The sequence below is a fragment of the Triturus cristatus genome, chromosome 5_2, assembly GCF_964204655.1.
Source record: "Triturus cristatus chromosome 5_2, aTriCri1.1, whole genome shotgun sequence".
NCBI lineage: Eukaryota > Metazoa > Chordata > Amphibia > Caudata > Salamandridae > Triturus > Triturus cristatus.
This window is the reverse complement of record NC_140588.1, coordinates 555,256,941-555,278,819: the sequence shown is the minus strand read 5'-3', so window position 1 is coordinate 555,278,819 and position 21,879 is coordinate 555,256,941. Positions and strand designations below refer to the sequence as shown.

At 34.3% G+C, this 21,879-nt stretch overlaps 7 non-coding genes across 7 annotated transcripts; all 7 read right to left on the bottom strand.

Annotated features, from left to right (window-relative positions):
• Positions 1–78: 78 nt before the first annotated feature.
• TRNAQ-UUG (transfer RNA glutamine (anticodon UUG)) lies at positions 79–150 on the bottom strand. Its single transcript has one exon. It is a non-coding gene; the product is annotated as a tRNA-Gln (tRNA).
• Positions 151–5,110: 4,960 nt separating this feature from the next.
• On the bottom strand, positions 5,111–5,182 carry TRNAQ-UUG (transfer RNA glutamine (anticodon UUG)). Its single transcript has one exon. It is a non-coding gene; the product is annotated as a tRNA-Gln (tRNA).
• A 4,960-nt stretch (positions 5,183–10,142) lies between these two features.
• On the bottom strand, positions 10,143–10,214 carry TRNAQ-UUG (transfer RNA glutamine (anticodon UUG)). The gene has a single exon. It is a non-coding gene; the product is annotated as a tRNA-Gln (tRNA).
• Positions 10,215–13,199: 2,985 nt separating this feature from the next.
• TRNAQ-UUG (transfer RNA glutamine (anticodon UUG)) lies at positions 13,200–13,271 on the bottom strand. Its single transcript has one exon. It is a non-coding gene; the product is annotated as a tRNA-Gln (tRNA).
• A 2,444-nt stretch (positions 13,272–15,715) lies between these two features.
• On the bottom strand, positions 15,716–15,787 carry TRNAQ-UUG (transfer RNA glutamine (anticodon UUG)). The gene has a single exon. It is a non-coding gene; the product is annotated as a tRNA-Gln (tRNA).
• Positions 15,788–18,231: 2,444 nt separating this feature from the next.
• Positions 18,232–18,303, bottom strand: TRNAQ-UUG (transfer RNA glutamine (anticodon UUG)). The gene has a single exon. It is a non-coding gene; the product is annotated as a tRNA-Gln (tRNA).
• A 2,444-nt stretch (positions 18,304–20,747) lies between these two features.
• Positions 20,748–20,819, bottom strand: TRNAQ-UUG (transfer RNA glutamine (anticodon UUG)). Its single transcript has one exon. It is a non-coding gene; the product is annotated as a tRNA-Gln (tRNA).
• Positions 20,820–21,879: the final 1,060 nt, after the last annotated feature.

Here is a 21,879-nt window from a genome sequence, read left to right as displayed (position 1 = left end):
TTTTCACCCTACCGGTATTAGATATGTGATATTAATGAATACACTTGAAAGAAAATGATTTGGTCAAGAGTCATAAAATGGTCCCACCGAGATTTGAACTCGGATCATTGGATTCAAAGTCCAAAGTGCTAACCATTACACCATGGAACCTCCCATGTAAAAGGAGCGCAAACTGCTGCAGCAATGTGGAAATGTCAAAGTTTTTAATATTCTACTGTCAAAGAGAAACTGAATTGGATTGCTTTCCTATTCTGGTAAACTTTTGCATATTGAACTATGTTGGGGAAGGATGTTGCCCAAAAGACTCAAATAACGTTATAACTCTGTTGAACAGTGGTTTTTACGTGAGATAATATTTTTCAATGAAAGATAAGTTGCCCCCTGAGGCAAATCTCTTCTGTCAAAATGGAAAGCTCACCCTGGTACGGGAGGGTGGATGGTGTCATGGTTAGCACTCTGGACTCTGAAAACGGGGATCTGAGTACAAATTTCAGTGGGACTTATCTGAACTTTACAATTTTCTTTTCCATTCAGTTCTTAGAAGTTTTATTTGGAACAACATCACATTTACTTATAAACATGTAAAAATCAACCTGTACATATGTATCTCTGTATATATAGCTATATGTCTCTGTATATTTATAGGAAAATATAAACATATAGATTATAAAAATAAATATAATTAGTGGAGGTGAAAATCATGAACAGTTGTTGCCTCTCAGCATTTGAAACATGAGTTTCTACTTCTTTCTCTTTTATATGTCCTGAAATTGAGATAGTCACTTTTTACTCATTATTGATCCAACAATACAGTTGATGTATACAAAGCATATCATATGATTTGTGAATAAAGTTCAAAAATGAGAATTTGATCAGTACCTGTGATGCCTCCGACCAAAAGCTTATATTTTACGATTGGAGATCAACTGTTGTAAATCAGCATGAAAAACATTTTCTTTTCACGATTTCCATACTAATATAAAACAACATTTTTACTAGCTGAATGAGATCATCATTTGGGTTCCTCTATGTTTGATTGAAGAAAACTTCTCATTCAAAATGTGCTATTTTCGCCTTATCAATAGCAGGAAAGCTTAAAAAAGTGATGCTGTGAATCACCCGTCTGAAATGCGTTTGAGAAAATCAGGATATGATTTTATAATGGCTAACTACTTTGTGAAGAAATTTGATGTCAAAGTATTGTAAAGTTTGTATTGATGTAACTTGTTCAAGCTGATGGACATTTTGAAAGCATTCAATAATTGACTCTTTCAACCTACTGGTGTTGGATATGAGCTATCAATGAACAAAGATGAAGAAATGGAAAAGCTCAAGAGTAATAAAAAAAGTCCCTCCAAGGTCTCAAATCGGATCATTGGATGCAAAGTCCAAATTGCCAACCATTGCTCTATGGAGCCACCCATGCAGGAGACAGAGACATTGCTTCTGTAGTCTGGAAATGTAGACTGTTTAATTATGCTACAGGCAAAGATGAACATTGTGATATAACTTTTATATTCTGATAAACATTTGAATATTTAACACTTTTATAGAGAATATAGCGAAAAGAATCAAATCACATTAAAGCTCTATCCACTATGACCATTCAAATGAGATATCTTTGTATCAATATAAGAGAAGGCCATCACTGATGCGCTCTCTTTTGTCTCAATGGAAAAGTCACTCTTGTGTGAGAGGGGTCCATGGTGTAATGGTTAGCACTCTGGACTCTGAATCCAGCGATCCGAGTTCAAATCTCGGTGGGACCTACTACAATTATGAGATTCACTGTTTAACTCATTTTTTAGAATTTGGTCTAGAAAAAACCTAATATCAATGTTTTATACTGATGCGTACGAACGCATAAGTATGTATAGATGCATACATAGCTTTATCCGTCTAGATAGCTGTTAGACAATATGAACATATCAATTATTCATAAACATAAATATTGAAGCTGAACCTAGAAACTGTTCTTTCACATCCACATTGTAAACATGAGTTTATTTTCCTTTCTCATCTATATGGCCAGTAATGAGATAGTTCATTTTTGCTGATTTTTTAGCTGACAACATGCTGGACTTACACAGTGCATTTCATTGTGAATTTCTTTGAAAGTGAATTTCAGATTCACACCTTTGACATGTCTTTCAAAAGATTCAACTTTATTGGTTGTGGAATTACTGTTGAAAATCAGTGTGTAAAATCTTTGTACGTCTGAATTTCAAGATTATTATTCAAACTGCACATCTTCGGTCACCGTAATACAAAGTTTGGCTCCTCAAGTTTTGTTTTAATGAACGCTTTGCAATTAAAAAGTTCCTTGTTCCCCTTATCAATAACAGTAAGATTTTAAAAAGTAATGTCGTGCATCAGGCCCCTGTGATGAGTTTGAGAAACCAGAGTGAGTTTGTAAAATCTCTCATTATTTTGAGCCATTTAGTTTCCAGGTATTGTAAAAATTCAATTATTTGCTCACATCTAGTAAACTTTTAGAGTATAATCAATAAATTAATTTTTCACCCTACCGGTATTAGATATGTGATATTAATGAATACACTTGAAAGAAAATGATTTGGTCAAGAGTCATAAAATGGTCCCACCGAGATTTGAACTCGGATCATTGGATTCAAAGTCCAAAGTGCTAACCATTACACCAGGGAACCTCCCATGTAAAAGGAGCGCAAACTGCTGCAGCAATGTGGAAATGTCAAAGTTTTTAATATTCTACTGTCAAAGAGAAACTGAATTGGATTGCTTTCCTATTCTGGTAAACTTTTGCATATTGAACTATGTTGGGGAAGGATGTTGCCCAAAAGACTCAAATAACGTTATAACTCTGTTGAACAGTGGTTTTTACGTGAGATAATATTTTTCAATGAAAGATAAGTTGCCCCCTGAGGCAAATCTCTTCTGTCAAAATGGAAAGCTCACCCTGGTAGGGGAGGGTGGATGGTGTCATGGTTAGCACTCTGGACTCTGAAAACGGGGATCTGAGTACAAATTTCAGTGGGACTTATCTGAACTTTACAATTTTCTTTTCCATTCAGTTCTTAGAAGTTTTATTTGGAACAACATCACATTTACTTATAAACATGTAAAAATCAACCTGTACATATGTATCTCTGTATATATAGCTATATGTCTCTGTATATTTATAGGAAAATATAAACATATAGATTATAAAAATAAATATAATTAGTGGAGGTGAAAATCATGAACAGTTGTTGCCTCTCAGCATTTGAAACATGAGTTTCTACTTCTTTCTCTTTTATATGTCCTGAAATTGAGATAGTCACTTTTTACTCATTATTGATCCAACAATACAGTTGATGTATACAAAGCATATCATATGATTTGTGAATAAAGTTCAAAAATGAGAATTTGATCAGTACCTGTGATGCCTCCGACCAAAAGCTTATATTTTACGATTGGAGATCAACTGTTGTAAATCAGCATGAAAAACATTTTCTTTTCACGATTTCCATACTAATATAAAACAACATTTTTACTAGCTGAATGAGATCATCATTTGGGTTCCTCTATGTTTGATTGAAGAAAACTTCTCATTCAAAATGTGCTATTTTCGCCTTATCAATAGCAGGAAAGCTTAAAAAAGTGATGCTGTGAATCACCCGTCTGAAATGCGTTTGAGAAAATCAGGATATGATTTTATAATGGCTAACTACTTTGTGAAGAAATTTGATGTCAAAGTATTGTAAAGTTTGTATTGATGTAACTTGTTCAAGCTGATGGACATTTTGAAAGCATTCAATAATTGACTCTTTCAACCTACTGGTGTTGGATTTGAGCTATCAATGAACAAAGATGAAGAAATGGAAAAGCTCAAGAGTAATAAAAAAAGTCCCTCCAAGGTCTCAAATCGGATCATTGGATGCAAAGTCCAAATTGCCAACCATTGCTCTATGGAGCCACCCATGCAGGAGACAGAGACATTGCTTCAGTAGTCTGGAAATGTAGACTGTTTAATTATGCTACAGGCAAAGATGAACATTGTGATATAACTTTTATATTCTGATAAACATTTGAATATTTAACACTTTTATAGAGAATATAGCGAAAAGAATCAAATCACATTAAAGCTCTATCCACTATGACCATTCAAATGAGATATCTTTGTATCAATATAAGAGAAGGCCATCACTGATGCGCTCTCTTTTGTCTCAATGGAAAAGTCACTCTTGTGTGAGAGGGGTCCATGGTGTAATGGTTAGCACTCTGGACTCTGAATCCAGCGATCCGAGTTCAAATCTCGGTGGGACCTACTACAATTATGAGATTCACTGTTTAACTCATTTTTTAGAATTTGGTCTAGAAAAAACCTAATATCAATGTTTTATACTGATGCGTATGAACGCATAAGTATGTATAGATGCATACATAGCTTTATCCGTCTAGATAGCTGTTAGACAATATGAACATATCAATTATTCATAAACATAAATATTGAAGCTGAACCTAGAAACTGTTCTTTCACATCCACATTGTAAACATGAGTTTATTTTCCTTTCTCATCTATATGGCCAGTAATGAGATAGTTCATTTTTGCTGATTTCTTAGCTGACAACATGCTGGACTTACACAGTGCATTTCATTGTGAATTTCTTTGAAAGTGAATTTCAGATTCACACCTTTGACATGTCTTTCAAAAGATTCAACTTTATTGGTTGTGGAATTACTGTTGAAAATCAGTGTGTAAAATCTTTGTACGTCTGAATTTCAAGATTATTATTCAAACTGCACATCTTCGGTCACCGTAATACAAAGTTTGGCTCCTCAAGTTTTGTTTTAATGAACGCTTTGCAATTAAAAAGTTCCTTGTTCCCCTTATCAATAACAGTAAGATTTTAAAAAGTAATGTCGTGCATCAGGCCCCTGTGATGAGTTTGAGAAACCAGAGTGAGTTTGTAAAATCTCTCATTATTTTGAGCCATTTAGTTTCCAGGTATTGTAAAAATTCAATTATTTGCTCACATCTAGTAAACTTTTAGAGTATAATCAATAAATTAATTTTTCACCCTACCGGTATTAGATATGTGATATTAATGAATACACTTGAAAGAAAATGATTTGGTCAAGAGTCATAAAATGGTCCCACCGAGATTTGAACTCGGATCATTGGATTCAAAGTCCAAAGTGCTAACCATTACACCATGGAACCTCCCATGTAAAAGGAGCGCAAACTGCTGCAGCAATGTGGAAATGTCAAAGTTTTTAATATTCTACTGTCAAAGAGAAACTGAATTGGATTGCTTTCCTATTCTGGTAAACTTTTGCATATTGAACTATGTTGGGGAAGGATGTTGCCCAAAAGACTCAAATAACGTTATAACTCTGTTGAACAGTGGTTTTTACGTGAGATAATATTTTTCAATGAAAGATAAGTTGCCCCCTGAGGCAAATCTCTTCTGTCAAAATGGAAAGCTCACCCTGGTACGGGAGGGTGGATGGTGTCATGGTTAGCACTCTGGACTCTGAAAACGGGGATCTGAGTACAAATTTCAGTGGGACTTATCTGAACTTTACAATTTTCTTTTCCATTCAGTTCTTAGAAGTTTTATTTGGAACAACATCACATTTACTTATAAACATGTAAAAATCAACCTGTACATATGTATCTCTGTATATATAGCTATATGTCTCTGTATATTTATAGGAAAATATAAACATATAGATTATAAAAATAAATATAATTAGTGGAGGTGAAAATCATGAACAGTTGTTGCCTCTCAGCATTTGAAACATGAGTTTCTACTTCTTTCTCTTTTATATGTCCTGAAATTGAGATAGTCACTTTTTACTCATTATTGATCCAACAATACAGTTGATGTATACAAAGCATATCATATGATTTGTGAATAAAGTTCAAAAATGAGAATTTGATCAGTACCTGTGATGCCTCCGACCAAAAGCTTATATTTTACGATTGGAGATCAACTGTTGTAAATCAGCATGAAAAACATTTTCTTTTCACGATTTCCATACTAATATAAAACAACATTTTTACTAGCTGAATGAGATCATCATTTGGGTTCCTCTATGTTTGATTGAAGAAAACTTCTCATTCAAAATGTGCTATTTTCGCCTTATCAATAGCAGGAAAGCTTAAAAAAGTGATGCTGTGAATCACCCGTCTGAAATGCGTTTGAGAAAATCAGGATATGATTTTATAATGGCTAACTACTTTGTGAAGAAATTTGATGTCAAAGTATTGTAAAGTTTGTATTGATGTAACTTGTTCAAGCTGATGGACATTTTGAAAGCATTCAATAATTGACTCTTTCAACCTACTGGTGTTGGATATGAGCTATCAATGAACAAAGATGAAGAAATGGAAAAGCTCAAGAGTAATAAAAAAAGTCCCTCCAAGGTCTCAAATCGGATCATTGGATGCAAAGTCCAAATTGCCAACCATTGCTCTATGGAGCCACCCATGCAGGAGACAGAGACATTGCTTCTGTAGTCTGGAAATGTAGACTGTTTAATTATGCTACAGGCAAAGATGAACATTGTGATATAACTTTTATATTCTGATAAACATTTGAATATTTAACACTTTTATAGAGAATATAGCGAAAAGAATCAAATCACATTAAAGCTCTATCCACTATGACCATTCAAATGAGATATCTTTGTATCAATATAAGAGAAGGCCATCACTGATGCGCTCTCTTTTGTCTCAATGGAAAAGTCACTCTTGTGTGAGAGGGGTCCATGGTGTAATGGTTAGCACTCTGGACTCTGAATCCAGCGATCCGAGTTCAAATCTCGGTGGGACCTACTACAATTATGAGATTCACTGTTTAACTCATTTTTTAGAATTTGGTCTAGAAAAAACCTAATATCAATGTTTTATACTGATGCGTACGAACGCATAAGTATGTATAGATGCATACATAGCTTTATCCGTCTAGATAGCTGTTAGACAATATGAACATATCAATTATTCATAAACATAAATATTGAAGCTGAACCTAGAAACTGTTCTTTCACATCCACATTGTAAACATGAGTTTATTTTCCTTTCTCATCTATATGGCCAGTAATGAGATAGTTCATTTTTGCTGATTTTTTAGCTGACAACATGCTGGACTTACACAGTGCATTTCATTGTGAATTTCTTTGAAAGTGAATTTCAGATTCACACCTTTGACATGTCTTTCAAAAGATTCAACTTTATTGGTTGTGGAATTACTGTTGAAAATCAGTGTGTAAAATCTTTGTACGTCTGAATTTCAAGATTATTATTCAAACTGCACATCTTCGGTCACCGTAATACAAAGTTTGGCTCCTCAAGTTTTGTTTTAATGAACGCTTTGCAATTAAAAAGTTCCTTGTTCCCCTTATCAATAACAGTAAGATTTTAAAAAGTAATGTCGTGCATCAGGCCCCTGTGATGAGTTTGAGAAACCAGAGTGAGTTTGTAAAATCTCTCATTATTTTGAGCCATTTAGTTTCCAGGTATTGTAAAAATTCAATTATTTGCTCACATCTAGTAAACTTTTAGAGTATAATCAATAAATTAATTTTTCACCCTACCGGTATTAGATATGTGATATTAATGAATACACTTGAAAGAAAATGATTTGGTCAAGAGTCATAAAATGGTCCCACCGAGATTTGAACTCGGATCATTGGATTCAAAGTCCAAAGTGCTAACCATTACACCAGGGAACCTCCCATGTAAAAGGAGCGCAAACTGCTGCAGCAATGTGGAAATGTCAAAGTTTTTAATATTCTACTGTCAAAGAGAAACTGAATTGGATTGCTTTCCTATTCTGGTAAACTTTTGCATATTGAACTATGTTGGGGAAGGATGTTGCCCAAAAGACTCAAATAACGTTATAACTCTGTTGAACAGTGGTTTTTACGTGAGATAATATTTTTCAATGAAAGATAAGTTGCCCCCTGAGGCAAATCTCTTCTGTCAAAATGGAAAGCTCACCCTGGTAGGGGAGGGTGGATGGTGTCATGGTTAGCACTCTGGACTCTGAAAACGGGGATCTGAGTACAAATTTCAGTGGGACTTATCTGAACTTTACAATTTTCTTTTCCATTCAGTTCTTAGAAGTTTTATTTGGAACAACATCACATTTACTTATAAACATGTAAAAATCAACCTGTACATATGTATCTCTGTATATATAGCTATATGTCTCTGTATATTTATAGGAAAATATAAACATATAGATTATAAAAATAAATATAATTAGTGGAGGTGAAAATCATGAACAGTTGTTGCCTCTCAGCATTTGAAACATGAGTTTCTACTTCTTTCTCTTTTATATGTCCTGAAATTGAGATAGTCACTTTTTACTCATTATTGATCCAACAATACAGTTGATGTATACAAAGCATATCATATGATTTGTGAATAAAGTTCAAAAATGAGAATTTGATCAGTACCTGTGATGCCTCCGACCAAAAGCTTATATTTTACGATTGGAGATCAACTGTTGTAAATCAGCATGAAAAACATTTTCTTTTCACGATTTCCATACTAATATAAAACAACATTTTTACTAGCTGAATGAGATCATCATTTGGGTTCCTCTATGTTTGATTGAAGAAAACTTCTCATTCAAAATGTGCTATTTTCGCCTTATCAATAGCAGGAAAGCTTAAAAAAGTGATGCTGTGAATCACCCGTCTGAAATGCGTTTGAGAAAATCAGGATATGATTTTATAATGGCTAACTACTTTGTGAAGAAATTTGATGTCAAAGTATTGTAAAGTTTGTATTGATGTAACTTGTTCAAGCTGATGGACATTTTGAAAGCATTCAATAATTGACTCTTTCAACCTACTGGTGTTGGATTTGAGCTATCAATGAACAAAGATGAAGAAATGGAAAAGCTCAAGAGTAATAAAAAAAGTCCCTCCAAGGTCTCAAATCGGATCATTGGATGCAAAGTCCAAATTGCCAACCATTGCTCTATGGAGCCACCCATGCAGGAGACAGAGACATTGCTTCAGTAGTCTGGAAATGTAGACTGTTTAATTATGCTACAGGCAAAGATGAACATTGTGATATAACTTTTATATTCTGATAAACATTTGAATATTTAACACTTTTATAGAGAATATAGCGAAAAGAATCAAATCACATTAAAGCTCTATCCACTATGACCATTCAAATGAGATATCTTTGTATCAATATAAGAGAAGGCCATCACTGATGCGCTCTCTTTTGTCTCAATGGAAAAGTCACTCTTGTGTGAGAGGGGTCCATGGTGTAATGGTTAGCACTCTGGACTCTGAATCCAGCGATCCGAGTTCAAATCTCGGTGGGACCTACTACAATTATGAGATTCACTGTTTAACTCATTTTTTAGAATTTGGTCTAGAAAAAACCTAATATCAATGTTTTATACTGATGCGTATGAACGCATAAGTATGTATAGATGCATACATAGCTTTATCCGTCTAGATAGCTGTTAGACAATATGAACATATCAATTATTCATAAACATAAATATTGAAGCTGAACCTAGAAACTGTTCTTTCACATCCACATTGTAAACATGAGTTTATTTTCCTTTCTCATCTATATGGCCAGTAATGAGATAGTTCATTTTTGCTGATTTCTTAGCTGACAACATGCTGGACTTACACAGTGCATTTCATTGTGAATTTCTTTGAAAGTGAATTTCAGATTCACACCTTTGACATGTCTTTCAAAAGATTCAACTTTATTGGTTGTGGAATTACTGTTGAAAATCAGTGTGTAAAATCTTTGTACGTCTGAATTTCAAGATTATTATTCAAACTGCACATCTTCGGTCACCGTAATACAAAGTTTGGCTCCTCAAGTTTTGTTTTAATGAACGCTTTGCAATTAAAAAGTTCCTTGTTCCCCTTATCAATAACAGTAAGATTTTAAAAAGTAATGTCGTGCATCAGGCCCCTGTGATGAGTTTGAGAAACCAGAGTGAGTTTGTAAAATCTCTCATTATTTTGAGCCATTTAGTTTCCAGGTATTGTAAAAATTCAATTATTTGCTCACATCTAGTAAACTTTTAGAGTATAATCAATAAATTAATTTTTCACCCTACCGGTATTAGATATGTGATATTAATGAATACACTTGAAAGAAAATGATTTGGTCAAGAGTCATAAAATGGTCCCACCGAGATTTGAACTCGGATCATTGGATTCAAAGTCCAAAGTGCTAACCATTACACCATGGAACCTCCCATGTAAAAGGAGCGCAAACTGCTGCAGCAATGTGGAAATGTCAAAGTTTTTAATATTCTACTGTCAAAGAGAAACTGAATTGGATTGCTTTCCTATTCTGGTAAACTTTTGCATATTGAACTATGTTGGGGAAGGATGTTGCCCAAAAGACTCAAATAACGTTATAACTCTGTTGAACAGTGGTTTTTACGTGAGATAATATTTTTCAATGAAAGATAAGTTGCCCCCTGAGGCAAATCTCTTCTGTCAAAATGGAAAGCTCACCCTGGTACGGGAGGGTGGATGGTGTCATGGTTAGCACTCTGGACTCTGAAAACGGGGATCTGAGTACAAATTTCAGTGGGACTTATCTGAACTTTACAATTTTCTTTTCCATTCAGTTCTTAGAAGTTTTATTTGGAACAACATCACATTTACTTATAAACATGTAAAAATCAACCTGTACATATGTATCTCTGTATATATAGCTATATGTCTCTGTATATTTATAGGAAAATATAAACATATAGATTATAAAAATAAATATAATTAGTGGAGGTGAAAATCATGAACAGTTGTTGCCTCTCAGCATTTGAAACATGAGTTTCTACTTCTTTCTCTTTTATATGTCCTGAAATTGAGATAGTCACTTTTTACTCATTATTGATCCAACAATACAGTTGATGTATACAAAGCATATCATATGATTTGTGAATAAAGTTCAAAAATGAGAATTTGATCAGTACCTGTGATGCCTCCGACCAAAAGCTTATATTTTACGATTGGAGATCAACTGTTGTAAATCAGCATGAAAAACATTTTCTTTTCACGATTTCCATACTAATATAAAACAACATTTTTACTAGCTGAATGAGATCATCATTTGGGTTCCTCTATGTTTGATTGAAGAAAACTTCTCATTCAAAATGTGCTATTTTCGCCTTATCAATAGCAGGAAAGCTTAAAAAAGTGATGCTGTGAATCACCCGTCTGAAATGCGTTTGAGAAAATCAGGATATGATTTTATAATGGCTAACTACTTTGTGAAGAAATTTGATGTCAAAGTATTGTAAAGTTTGTATTGATGTAACTTGTTCAAGCTGATGGACATTTTGAAAGCATTCAATAATTGACTCTTTCAACCTACTGGTGTTGGATATGAGCTATCAATGAACAAAGATGAAGAAATGGAAAAGCTCAAGAGTAATAAAAAAAGTCCCTCCAAGGTCTCAAATCGGATCATTGGATGCAAAGTCCAAATTGCCAACCATTGCTCTATGGAGCCACCCATGCAGGAGACAGAGACATTGCTTCTGTAGTCTGGAAATGTAGACTGTTTAATTATGCTACAGGCAAAGATGAACATTGTGATATAACTTTTATATTCTGATAAACATTTGAATATTTAACACTTTTATAGAGAATATAGCGAAAAGAATCAAATCACATTAAAGCTCTATCCACTATGACCATTCAAATGAGATATCTTTGTATCAATATAAGAGAAGGCCATCACTGATGCGCTCTCTTTTGTCTCAATGGAAAAGTCACTCTTGTGTGAGAGGGGTCCATGGTGTAATGGTTAGCACTCTGGACTCTGAATCCAGCGATCCGAGTTCAAATCTCGGTGGGACCTACTACAATTATGAGATTCACTGTTTAACTCATTTTTTAGAATTTGGTCTAGAAAAAACTAGGCCTGGGCAAAAATTTCGTTCCGTTCGCGGAAATTGCGATATTTTGACATTTTTGCGTTCCGCGGAGAGCGCGAAGATGTCAAAAATTCCGGTTTCCGCAGCTTGGCGATAATTTGTTTCTTGCTCGCGCTGTAAAATGATACATTCTCGCGCGCGCGCGATCGCCTTACCTGATTCCCTGCGTTCGCCGACAAGTTTTCTTGATCCGGTCGCGTTCTCCATGAGATGTTGTATTGTTTTTAGCCATTTGCGCTGTCTCGCGACAGTTCGCGCCCGCAGTGACGTCATGCGTCGCGCGATCACGTCTTTCTTCTCGCGATCATGCACCGCGAGAACAACTCAAAACAAGATGGCCGCGCCCGCAAGCAGCCACATGGGTAAGTTGGCGACCCGCAACCATGCAGAAAATCGCGCGAACATGCCGGAAAAAACCTTCCGCATCTTCGCGATATTTCTGCTTGTTTGCGATAATTTTAAACATTCTCGCGATAATTTGCGAAGGTTAATTCCGCAAATTCCGCCCACCCCTAGAAAAAACCTAATATCAATGTTTTATACTGATGCGTATGAACGCATAAGTATGTATAGATGCATACATAGCTTTATCCGTCTAGATAGCTGTTAGACAATATGAACATATCAATTATTCATAAACATAAATATTGAAGCTGAACCTAGAAACTGTTCTTTCACATCCACATTGTAAACATGAGTTTATTTTCCTTTCTCATCTATATGGCCAGTAATGAGATAGTTCATTTTTGCTGATTTCTTAGCTGACAACATGCTGGACTTACACAGTGCATTTCATTGTGAATTTCTTTGAAAGTGAATTTCAGATTCACACCTTTGACATGTCTTTCAAAAGATTCAACTTTATTGGTTGTGGAATTACTGTTGAAAATCAGTGTGTAAAATCTTTGTACGTCTGAATTTCAAGATTATTATTCAAACTGCACATCTTCGGTCACCGTAATACAAAGTTTGGCTCCTCAAGTTTTGTTTTAATGAACGCTTTGCAATTAAAAAGTTCCTTGTTCCCCTTATCAATAACAGTAAGATTTTAAAAAGTAATGTCGTGCATCAGGCCCCTGTGATGAGTTTGAGAAACCAGAGTGAGTTTGTAAAATCTCTCATTATTTTGAGCCATTTAGTTTCCAGGTATTGTAAAAATTCAATTATTTGCTCACATCTAGTAAACTTTTAGAGTATAATCAATAAATTATTTTTTCACCCTACCGGTATTAGATATGTGATATTAATGAATACACTTGAAAGAAAATGATTTGGTCAAGAGTCATAAAATGGTCCCACCGAGATTTGAACTCGGATCATTGGATTCAAAGTCCAAAGTGCTAACCATTACACCATGGAACCTCCCATGTAAAAGGAGCGCAAACTGCTGCAGCAATGTGGAAATGTCAAAGTTTTTAATATTCTACTGTCAAAGAGAAACTGAATTGGATTGCTTTCCTATTCTGGTAAACTTTTGCATATTGAACTATGTTGGGGAAGGATGTTGCCCAAAAGACTCAAATAACGTTATAACTCTGTTGAACAGTGGTTTTTACGTGAGATAATATTTTTCAATGAAAGATAAGTTGCCCCCTGAGGCAAATCTCTTCTGTCAAAATGGAAAGCTCACCCTGGTAGGGGAGGGTGGATGGTGTCATGGTTAGCACTCTGGACTCTGAAAACGGGGATCTGAGTACAAATTTCAGTGGGACTTATCTGAACTTTACAATTTTCTTTTCCATTCAGTTCTTAGAAGTTTTATTTGGAACAACATCACATTTACTTATAAACATGTAAAAATCAACCTGTACATATGTATCTCTGTATATATAGCTATATGTCTCTGTATATTTATAGGAAAATATAAACATATAGATTATAAAAATAAATATAATTAGTGGAGGTGAAAATCATGAACAGTTGTTGCCTCTCAGCATTTGAAACATGAGTTTCTACTTCTTTCTCTTTTATATGTCCTGAAATTGAGATAGTCACTTTTTACTCATTATTGATCCAACAATACAGTTGATGTATACAAAGCATATCATATGATTTGTGAATAAAGTTCAAAAATGAGAATTTGATCAGTACCTGTGATGCCTCCGACCAAAAGCTTATATTTTACGATTGGAGATCAACTGTTGTAAATCAGCATGAAAAACATTTTCTTTTCACGATTTCCATACTAATATAAAACAACATTTTTACTAGCTGAATGAGATCATCATTTGGGTTCCTCTATGTTTGATTGAAGAAAACTTCTCATTCAAAATGTGCTATTTTCGCCTTATCAATAGCAGGAAAGCTTAAAAAAGTGATGCTGTGAATCACCCGTCTGAAATGCGTTTGAGAAAATCAGGATATGATTTTATAATGGCTAACTACTTTGTGAAGAAATTTGATGTCAAAGTATTGTAAAGTTTGTATTGATGTAACTTGTTCAAGCTGATGGACATTTTGAAAGCATTCAATAATTGACTCTTTCAACCTACTGGTGTTGGATTTGAGCTATCAATGAACAAAGATGAAGAAATGGAAAAGCTCAAGAGTAATAAAAAAAGTCCCTCCAAGGTCTCAAATCGGATCATTGGATGCAAAGTCCAAATTGCCAACCATTGCTCTATGGAGCCACCCATGCAGGAGACAGAGACATTGCTTCAGTAGTCTGGAAATGTAGACTGTTTAATTATGCTACAGGCAAAGATGAACATTGTGATATAACTTTTATATTCTGATAAACATTTGAATATTTAACACTTTTATAGAGAATATAGCGAAAAGAATCAAATCACATTAAAGCTCTATCCACTATGACCATTCAAATGAGATATCTTTGTATCAATATAAGAGAAGGCCATCACTGATGCGCTCTCTTTTGTCTCAATGGAAAAGTCACTCTTGTGTGAGAGGGGTCCATGGTGTAATGGTTAGCACTCTGGACTCTGAATCCAGCGATCCGAGTTCAAATCTCGGTGGGACCTACTACAATTATGAGATTCACTGTTTAACTCATTTTTTAGAATTTGGTCTAGAAAAAACCTAATATCAATGTTTTATACTGATGCGTATGAACGCATAAGTATGTATAGATGCATACATAGCTTTATCCGTCTAGATAGCTGTTAGACAATATGAACATATCAATTATTCATAAACATAAATATTGAAGCTGAACCTAGAAACTGTTCTTTCACATCCACATTGTAAACATGAGTTTATTTTCCTTTCTCATCTATATGGCCAGTAATGAGATAGTTCATTTTTGCTGATTTCTTAGCTGACAACATGCTGGACTTACACAGTGCATTTCATTGTGAATTTCTTTGAAAGTGAATTTCAGATTCACACCTTTGACATGTCTTTCAAAAGATTCAACTTTATTGGTTGTGGAATTACTGTTGAAAATCAGTGTGTAAAATCTTTGTACGTCTGAATTTCAAGATTATTATTCAAACTGCACATCTTCGGTCACCGTAATACAAAGTTTGGCTCCTCAAGTTTTGTTTTAATGAACGCTTTGCAATTAAAAAGTTCCTTGTTCCCCTTATCAATAACAGTAAGATTTTAAAAAGTAATGTCGTGCATCAGGCCCCTGTGATGAGTTTGAGAAACCAGAGTGAGTTTGTAAAATCTCTCATTATTTTGAGCCATTTAGTTTCCAGGTATTGTAAAAATTCAATTATTTGCTCACATCTAGTAAACTTTTAGAGTATAATCAATAAATTAATTTTTCACCCTACCGGTATTAGATATGTGATATTAATGAATACACTTGAAAGAAAATGATTTGGTCAAGAGTCATAAAATGGTCCCACCGAGATTTGAACTCGGATCATTGGATTCAAAGTCCAAAGTGCTAACCATTACACCATGGAACCTCCCATGTAAAAGGAGCGCAAACTGCTGCAGCAATGTGGAAATGTCAAAGTTTTTAATATTCTACTGTCAAAGAGAAACTGAATTGGATTGCTTTCCTATTCTGGTAAACTTTTGCATATTGAACTATGTTGGGGAAGGATGTTGCCCAAAAGACTCAAATAACGTTATAACTCTGTTGAACAGTGGTTTTTACGTGAGATAATATTTTTCAATGAAAGATAAGTTGCCCCCTGAGGCAAATCTCTTCTGTCAAAATGGAAAGCTCACCCTGGTACGGGAGGGTGGATGGTGTCATGGTTAGCACTCTGGACTCTGAAAACGGGGATCTGAGTACAAATTTCAGTGGGACTTATCTGAACTTTACAATTTTCTTTTCCATTCAGTTCTTAGAAGTTTTATTTGGAACAACATCACATTTACTTATAAACATGTAAAAATCAACCTGTACATATGTATCTCTGTATATATAGCTATATGTCTCTGTATATTTATAGGAAAATATAAACATATAGATTATAAAAATAAATATAATTAGTGGAGGTGAAAATCATGAACAGTTGTTGCCTCTCAGCATTTGAAACATGAGTTTCTACTTCTTTCTCTTTTATATGTCCTGAAATTGAGATAGTCACTTTTTACTCATTATTGATCCAACAATACAGTTGATGTATACAAAGCATATCATATGATTTGTGAATAAAGTTCAAAAATGAGAATTTGATCAGTACCTGTGATGCCTCCGACCAAAAGCTTATATTTTACGATTGGAGATCAACTGTTGTAAATCAGCATGAAAAACATTTTCTTTTCACGATTTCCATACTAATATAAAACAACATTTTTACTAGCTGAATGAGATCATCATTTGGGTTCCTCTATGTTTGATTGAAGAAAACTTCTCATTCAAAATGTGCTATTTTCGCCTTATCAATAGCAGGAAAGCTTAAAAAAGTGATGCTGTGAATCACCCGTCTGAAATGCGTTTGAGAAAATCAGGATATGATTTTATAATGGCTAACTACTTTGTGAAGAAATTTGATGTCAAAGTATTGTAAAGTTTGTATTGATGTAACTTGTTCAAGCTGATGGACATTTTGAAAGCATTCAATAATTGACTCTTTCAACCTACTGGTGTTGGATATGAGCTATCAATGAACAAAGATGAAGAAATGGAAAAGCTCAAGAGTAATAAAAAAAGTCCCTCCAAGGTCTCAAATCGGATCATTGGATGCAAAGTCCAAATTGCCAACCATTGCTCTATGGAGCCACCCATGCAGGAGACAGAGACATTGCTTCTGTAGTCTGAAAATGTAGACTGTTTAATTATGCTACAGGCAAAGATGAACATTGTGATATAACTTTTATATTCTGATAAACATTTGAATATTTAACACTTTTATAGAGAATATAGCGAAAATAATCAAATCACATTAAAGCTCTATCCACTATGACCATTCAAATGAGATATCTTTGTATCAATATAAGAGAAGGCCATCACTGATGCGCTCTCTTTTGTCTCAATGGAAAAGTCACTCTTGTGTGAGAGGGGTCCATGGTGTAATGGTTAGCACTCTGGACTCTGAATCCAGCGATCCGAGTTCAAATCTCGGTGGGACCTACTACAATTATGAGATTCACTGTTTAACTCATTTTTTAGAATTTGGTCTAGAAAAAACCTAATATCAATGTTTTATACTGATGCGTATGAACGCATAAGTATGTATAGATGCATACATAGCTTTATCCGTCTAGATAGCTGTTAGACAATATGAACATATCAATTATTCATAAACATAAATATTGAAGCTGAACCTAGAAACTGTTCTTTCACATCCACATTGTAAACATGAGTTTATTTTCCTTTCTCATCTATATGGCCAGTAATGAGATAGTTCATTTTTGCTGATTTCTTAGCTGACAACATGCTGGACTTACACAGTGCATTTCATTGTGAATTTCTTTGAAAGTGAATTTCAGATTCACACCTTTGACATGTCTTTCAAAAGATTCAACTTTATTGGTTGTGGAATTACTGTTGAAAATCAGTGTGTAAAATCTTTGTACGTCTGAATTTCAAGATTATTATTCAAACTGCACATCTTCGGTCACCGTAATACAAAGTTTGGCTCCTCAAGTTTTGTTTTAATGAACGCTTTGCAATTAAAAAGTTCCTTGTTCCCCTTATCAATAACAGTAAGATTTTAAAAAGTAATGTCGTGCATCAGGCCCCTGTGATGAGTTTGAGAAACCAGAGTGAGTTTGTAAAATCTCTCATTATTTTGAGCCATTTAGTTTCCAGGTATTGTAAAAATTCAATTATTTGCTCACATCTAGTAAACTTTTAGAGTATAATCAATAAATTAATTTTTCACCCTACCGGTATTAGATATGTGATATTAATGAATACACTTGAAAGAAAATGATTTGGTCAAGAGTCATAAAATGGTCCCACCGAGATTTGAACTCGGATCATTGGATTCAAAGTCCAAAGTGCTAACCATTACACCATGGAACCTCCCATGTAAAAGGAGCGCAAACTGCTGCAGCAATGTGGAAATGTCAAAGTTTTTAATATTCTACTGTCAAAGAGAAACTGAATTGGATTGCTTTCCTATTCTGGTAAACTTTTGCATATTGAACTATGTTGGGGAAGGATGTTGCCCAAAAGACTCAAATAACGTTATAACTCTGTTGAACAGTGGTTTTTACGTGAGATAATATTTTTCAATGAAAGATAAGTTGCCCCCTGAGGCAAATCTCTTCTGTCAAAATGGAAAGCTCACCCTGGTAGGGGAGGGTGGATGGTGTCATGGTTAGCACTCTGGACTCTGAAAACGGGGATCTGAGTACAAATTTCAGTGGGACTTATCTGAACTTTACAATTTTCTTTTCCATTCAGTTCTTAGAAGTTTTATTTGGAACAACATCACATTTACTTATAAACATGTAAAAATCAACCTGTACATATGTATCTCTGTATATATAGCTATATGTCTCTGTATATTTATAGGAAAATATAAACATATAGATTATAAAAATAAATATAATTAGTGGAGGTGAAAATCATGAACAGTTGTTGCCTCTCAGCATTTGAAACATGAGTTTCTACTTCTTTCTCTTTTATATGTCCTGAAATTGAGATAGTCACTTTTTACTCATTATTGATCCAACAATACAGTTGATGTATACAAAGCATATCATATGATTTGTGAATAAAGTTCAAAAATGAGAATTTGATCAGTACCTGTGATGCCTCCGACCAAAAGCTTATATTTTACGATTGGAGATCAACTGTTGTAAATCAGCATGAAAAACATTTTCTTTTCACGATTTCCATACTAATATAAAACAACATTTTTACTAGCTGAATGAGATCATCATTTGGGTTCCTCTATGTTTGATTGAAGAAAACTTCTCATTCAAAATGTGCTATTTTCGCCTTATCAATAGCAGGAAAGCTTAAAAAAGTGATGCTGTGAATCACCCGTCTGAAATGCGTTTGAGAAAATCAGGATATGATTTTATAATGGCTAACTACTTTGTGAAGAAATTTGATGTCAAAGTATTGTAAAGTTTGTATTGATGTAACTTGTTCAAGCTGATGGACATTTTGAAAGCATTCAATAATTGACTCTTTCAACCTACTGGTGTTGGATTTGAGCTATCAATGAACAAAGATGAAGAAATGGAAAAGCTCAAGAGTAATAAAAAAAGTCCCTCCAAGGTCTCAAATCGGATCATTGGATGCAAAGTCCAAATTGCCAACCATTGCTCTATGGAGCCACCCATGCAGGAGACAGAGACATTGCTTCAGTAGTCTGGAAATGTAGACTGTTTAATTATGCTACAGGCAAAGATGAACATTGTGATATAACTTTTATATTCTGATAAACATTTGAATATTTAACACTTTTATAGAGAATATAGCGAAAAGAATCAAATCACATTAAAGCTCTATCCACTATGACCATTCAAATGAGATATCTTTGTATCAATATAAGAGAAGGCCATCACTGATGCGCTCTCTTTTGTCTCAATGGAAAAGTCACTCTTGTGTGAGAGGGGTCCATGGTGTAATGGTTAGCACTCTGGACTCTGAATCCAGCGATCCGAGTTCAAATCTCGGTGGGACCTACTACAATTATGAGATTCACTGTTTAACTCATTTTTTAGAATTTGGTCTAGAAAAAACCTAATATCAATGTTTTATACTGATGCGTATGAACGCATAAGTATGTATAGATGCATACATAGCTTTATCCGTCTAGATAGCTGTTAGACAATATGAACATATCAATTATTCATAAACATAAATATTGAAGCTGAACCTAGAAACTGTTCTTTCACATCCACATTGTAAACATGAGTTTATTTTCCTTTCTCATCTATATGGCCAGTAATGAGATAGTTCATTTTTGCTGATTTCTTAGCTGACAACATGCTGGACTTACACAGTGCATTTCATTGTGAATTTCTTTGAAAGTGAATTTCAGATTCACACCTTTGACATGTCTTTCAAAAGATTCAACTTTATTGGTTGTGGAATTACTGTTGAAAATCAGTGTGTAAAATCTTTGTACGTCTGAATTTCAAGATTATTATTCAAACTGCACATCTTCGGTCACCGTAATACAAAGTTTGGCTCCTCAAGTTTTGTTTTAATGAACGCTTTGCAATTAAAAAGTTCCTTGTTCCCCTTATCAATAACAGTAAGATTTTAAAAAGTAATGTCGTGCATCAGGCCCCTGTGATGAGTTTGAGAAACCAGAGTGAGTTTGTAAAATCTCTCATTATTTTGAGCCATTTAGTTTCCAGGTATTGTAAAAATTCAATTATTTGCTCACATCTAGTAAACTTTTAGAGTATAATCAATAAATTAATTTTTCACCCTACCGGTATTAGATATGTGATATTAATGAATACACTTGAAAGAAAATGATTTGGTCAAGAGTCATAAAATGGTCCCACCGAGATTTGAACTCGGATCATTGGATTCAAAGTCCAAAGTGCTAACCATTACACCATGGAACCTCCCATGTAAAAGGAGTGCAAACTGCTGCAGCAATGTGGAAATGTCAAAGTTTTTAATATTCTACTGTCAAAGAGAAACTGAATTGGATTGCTTTCCTATTCTGGTAAACTTTTACATATTGAACTATGTTGGGGAAGGATGTTGCCCAAAAGACTCAAATAACGTTATAACTCTGTTGAACAGTGGTTTTTACGTGAGATAATATTTTTCAATGAAAGATAAGTTGCCCCCTGAGGCAAATCTCTTCTGTCAAAATGGAAAGCTCACCCTGGTACGGGAGGGTGGATGGTGTCATGGTTAGCACTCTGGACTCTGAAAACGGGGATCTGAGTACAAATTTCAGTGGGACTTATCTGAACTTTACAATTTTCTTTTCCATTCAGTTCTTAGAAGTTTTATTTGGAACAACATCACATTTACTTATAAACATGTAAAAATCAACCTGTACATATGTATCTCTGTATATATAGCTATATGTCTCTGTATATTTATAGGAAAATATAAACATATAGATTATAAAAATAAATATAATTAGTGGAGGTGAAAATCATGAACAGTTGTTGCCTCTCAGCATTTGAAACATGAGTTTCTACTTCTTTCTCTTTTATATGTCCTGAAATTGAGATAGTCACTTTTTACTCATTATTGATCCAACAATACAGTTGATGTATACAAAGCATATCATATGATTTGTGAATAAAGTTCAAAAATGAGAATTTGATCAGTACCTGTGATGCCTCCGACCAAAAGCTTATATTTTACGATTGGAGATCAACTGTTGTAAATCAGCATGAAAAACATTTTCTTTTCACGATTTCCATACTAATATAAAACAACATTTTTACTAGCTGAATGAGATCATCATTTGGGTTCCTCTATGTTTGATTGAAGAAAACTTCTCATTCAAAATGTGCTATTTTCGCCTTATCAATAGCAGGAAAGCTTAAAAAAGTGATGCTGTGAATCACCCGTCTGAAATGCGTTTGAGAAAATCAGGATATGATTTTATAATGGCTAACTACTTTGTGAAGAAATTTGATGTCAAAGTATTGTAAAGTT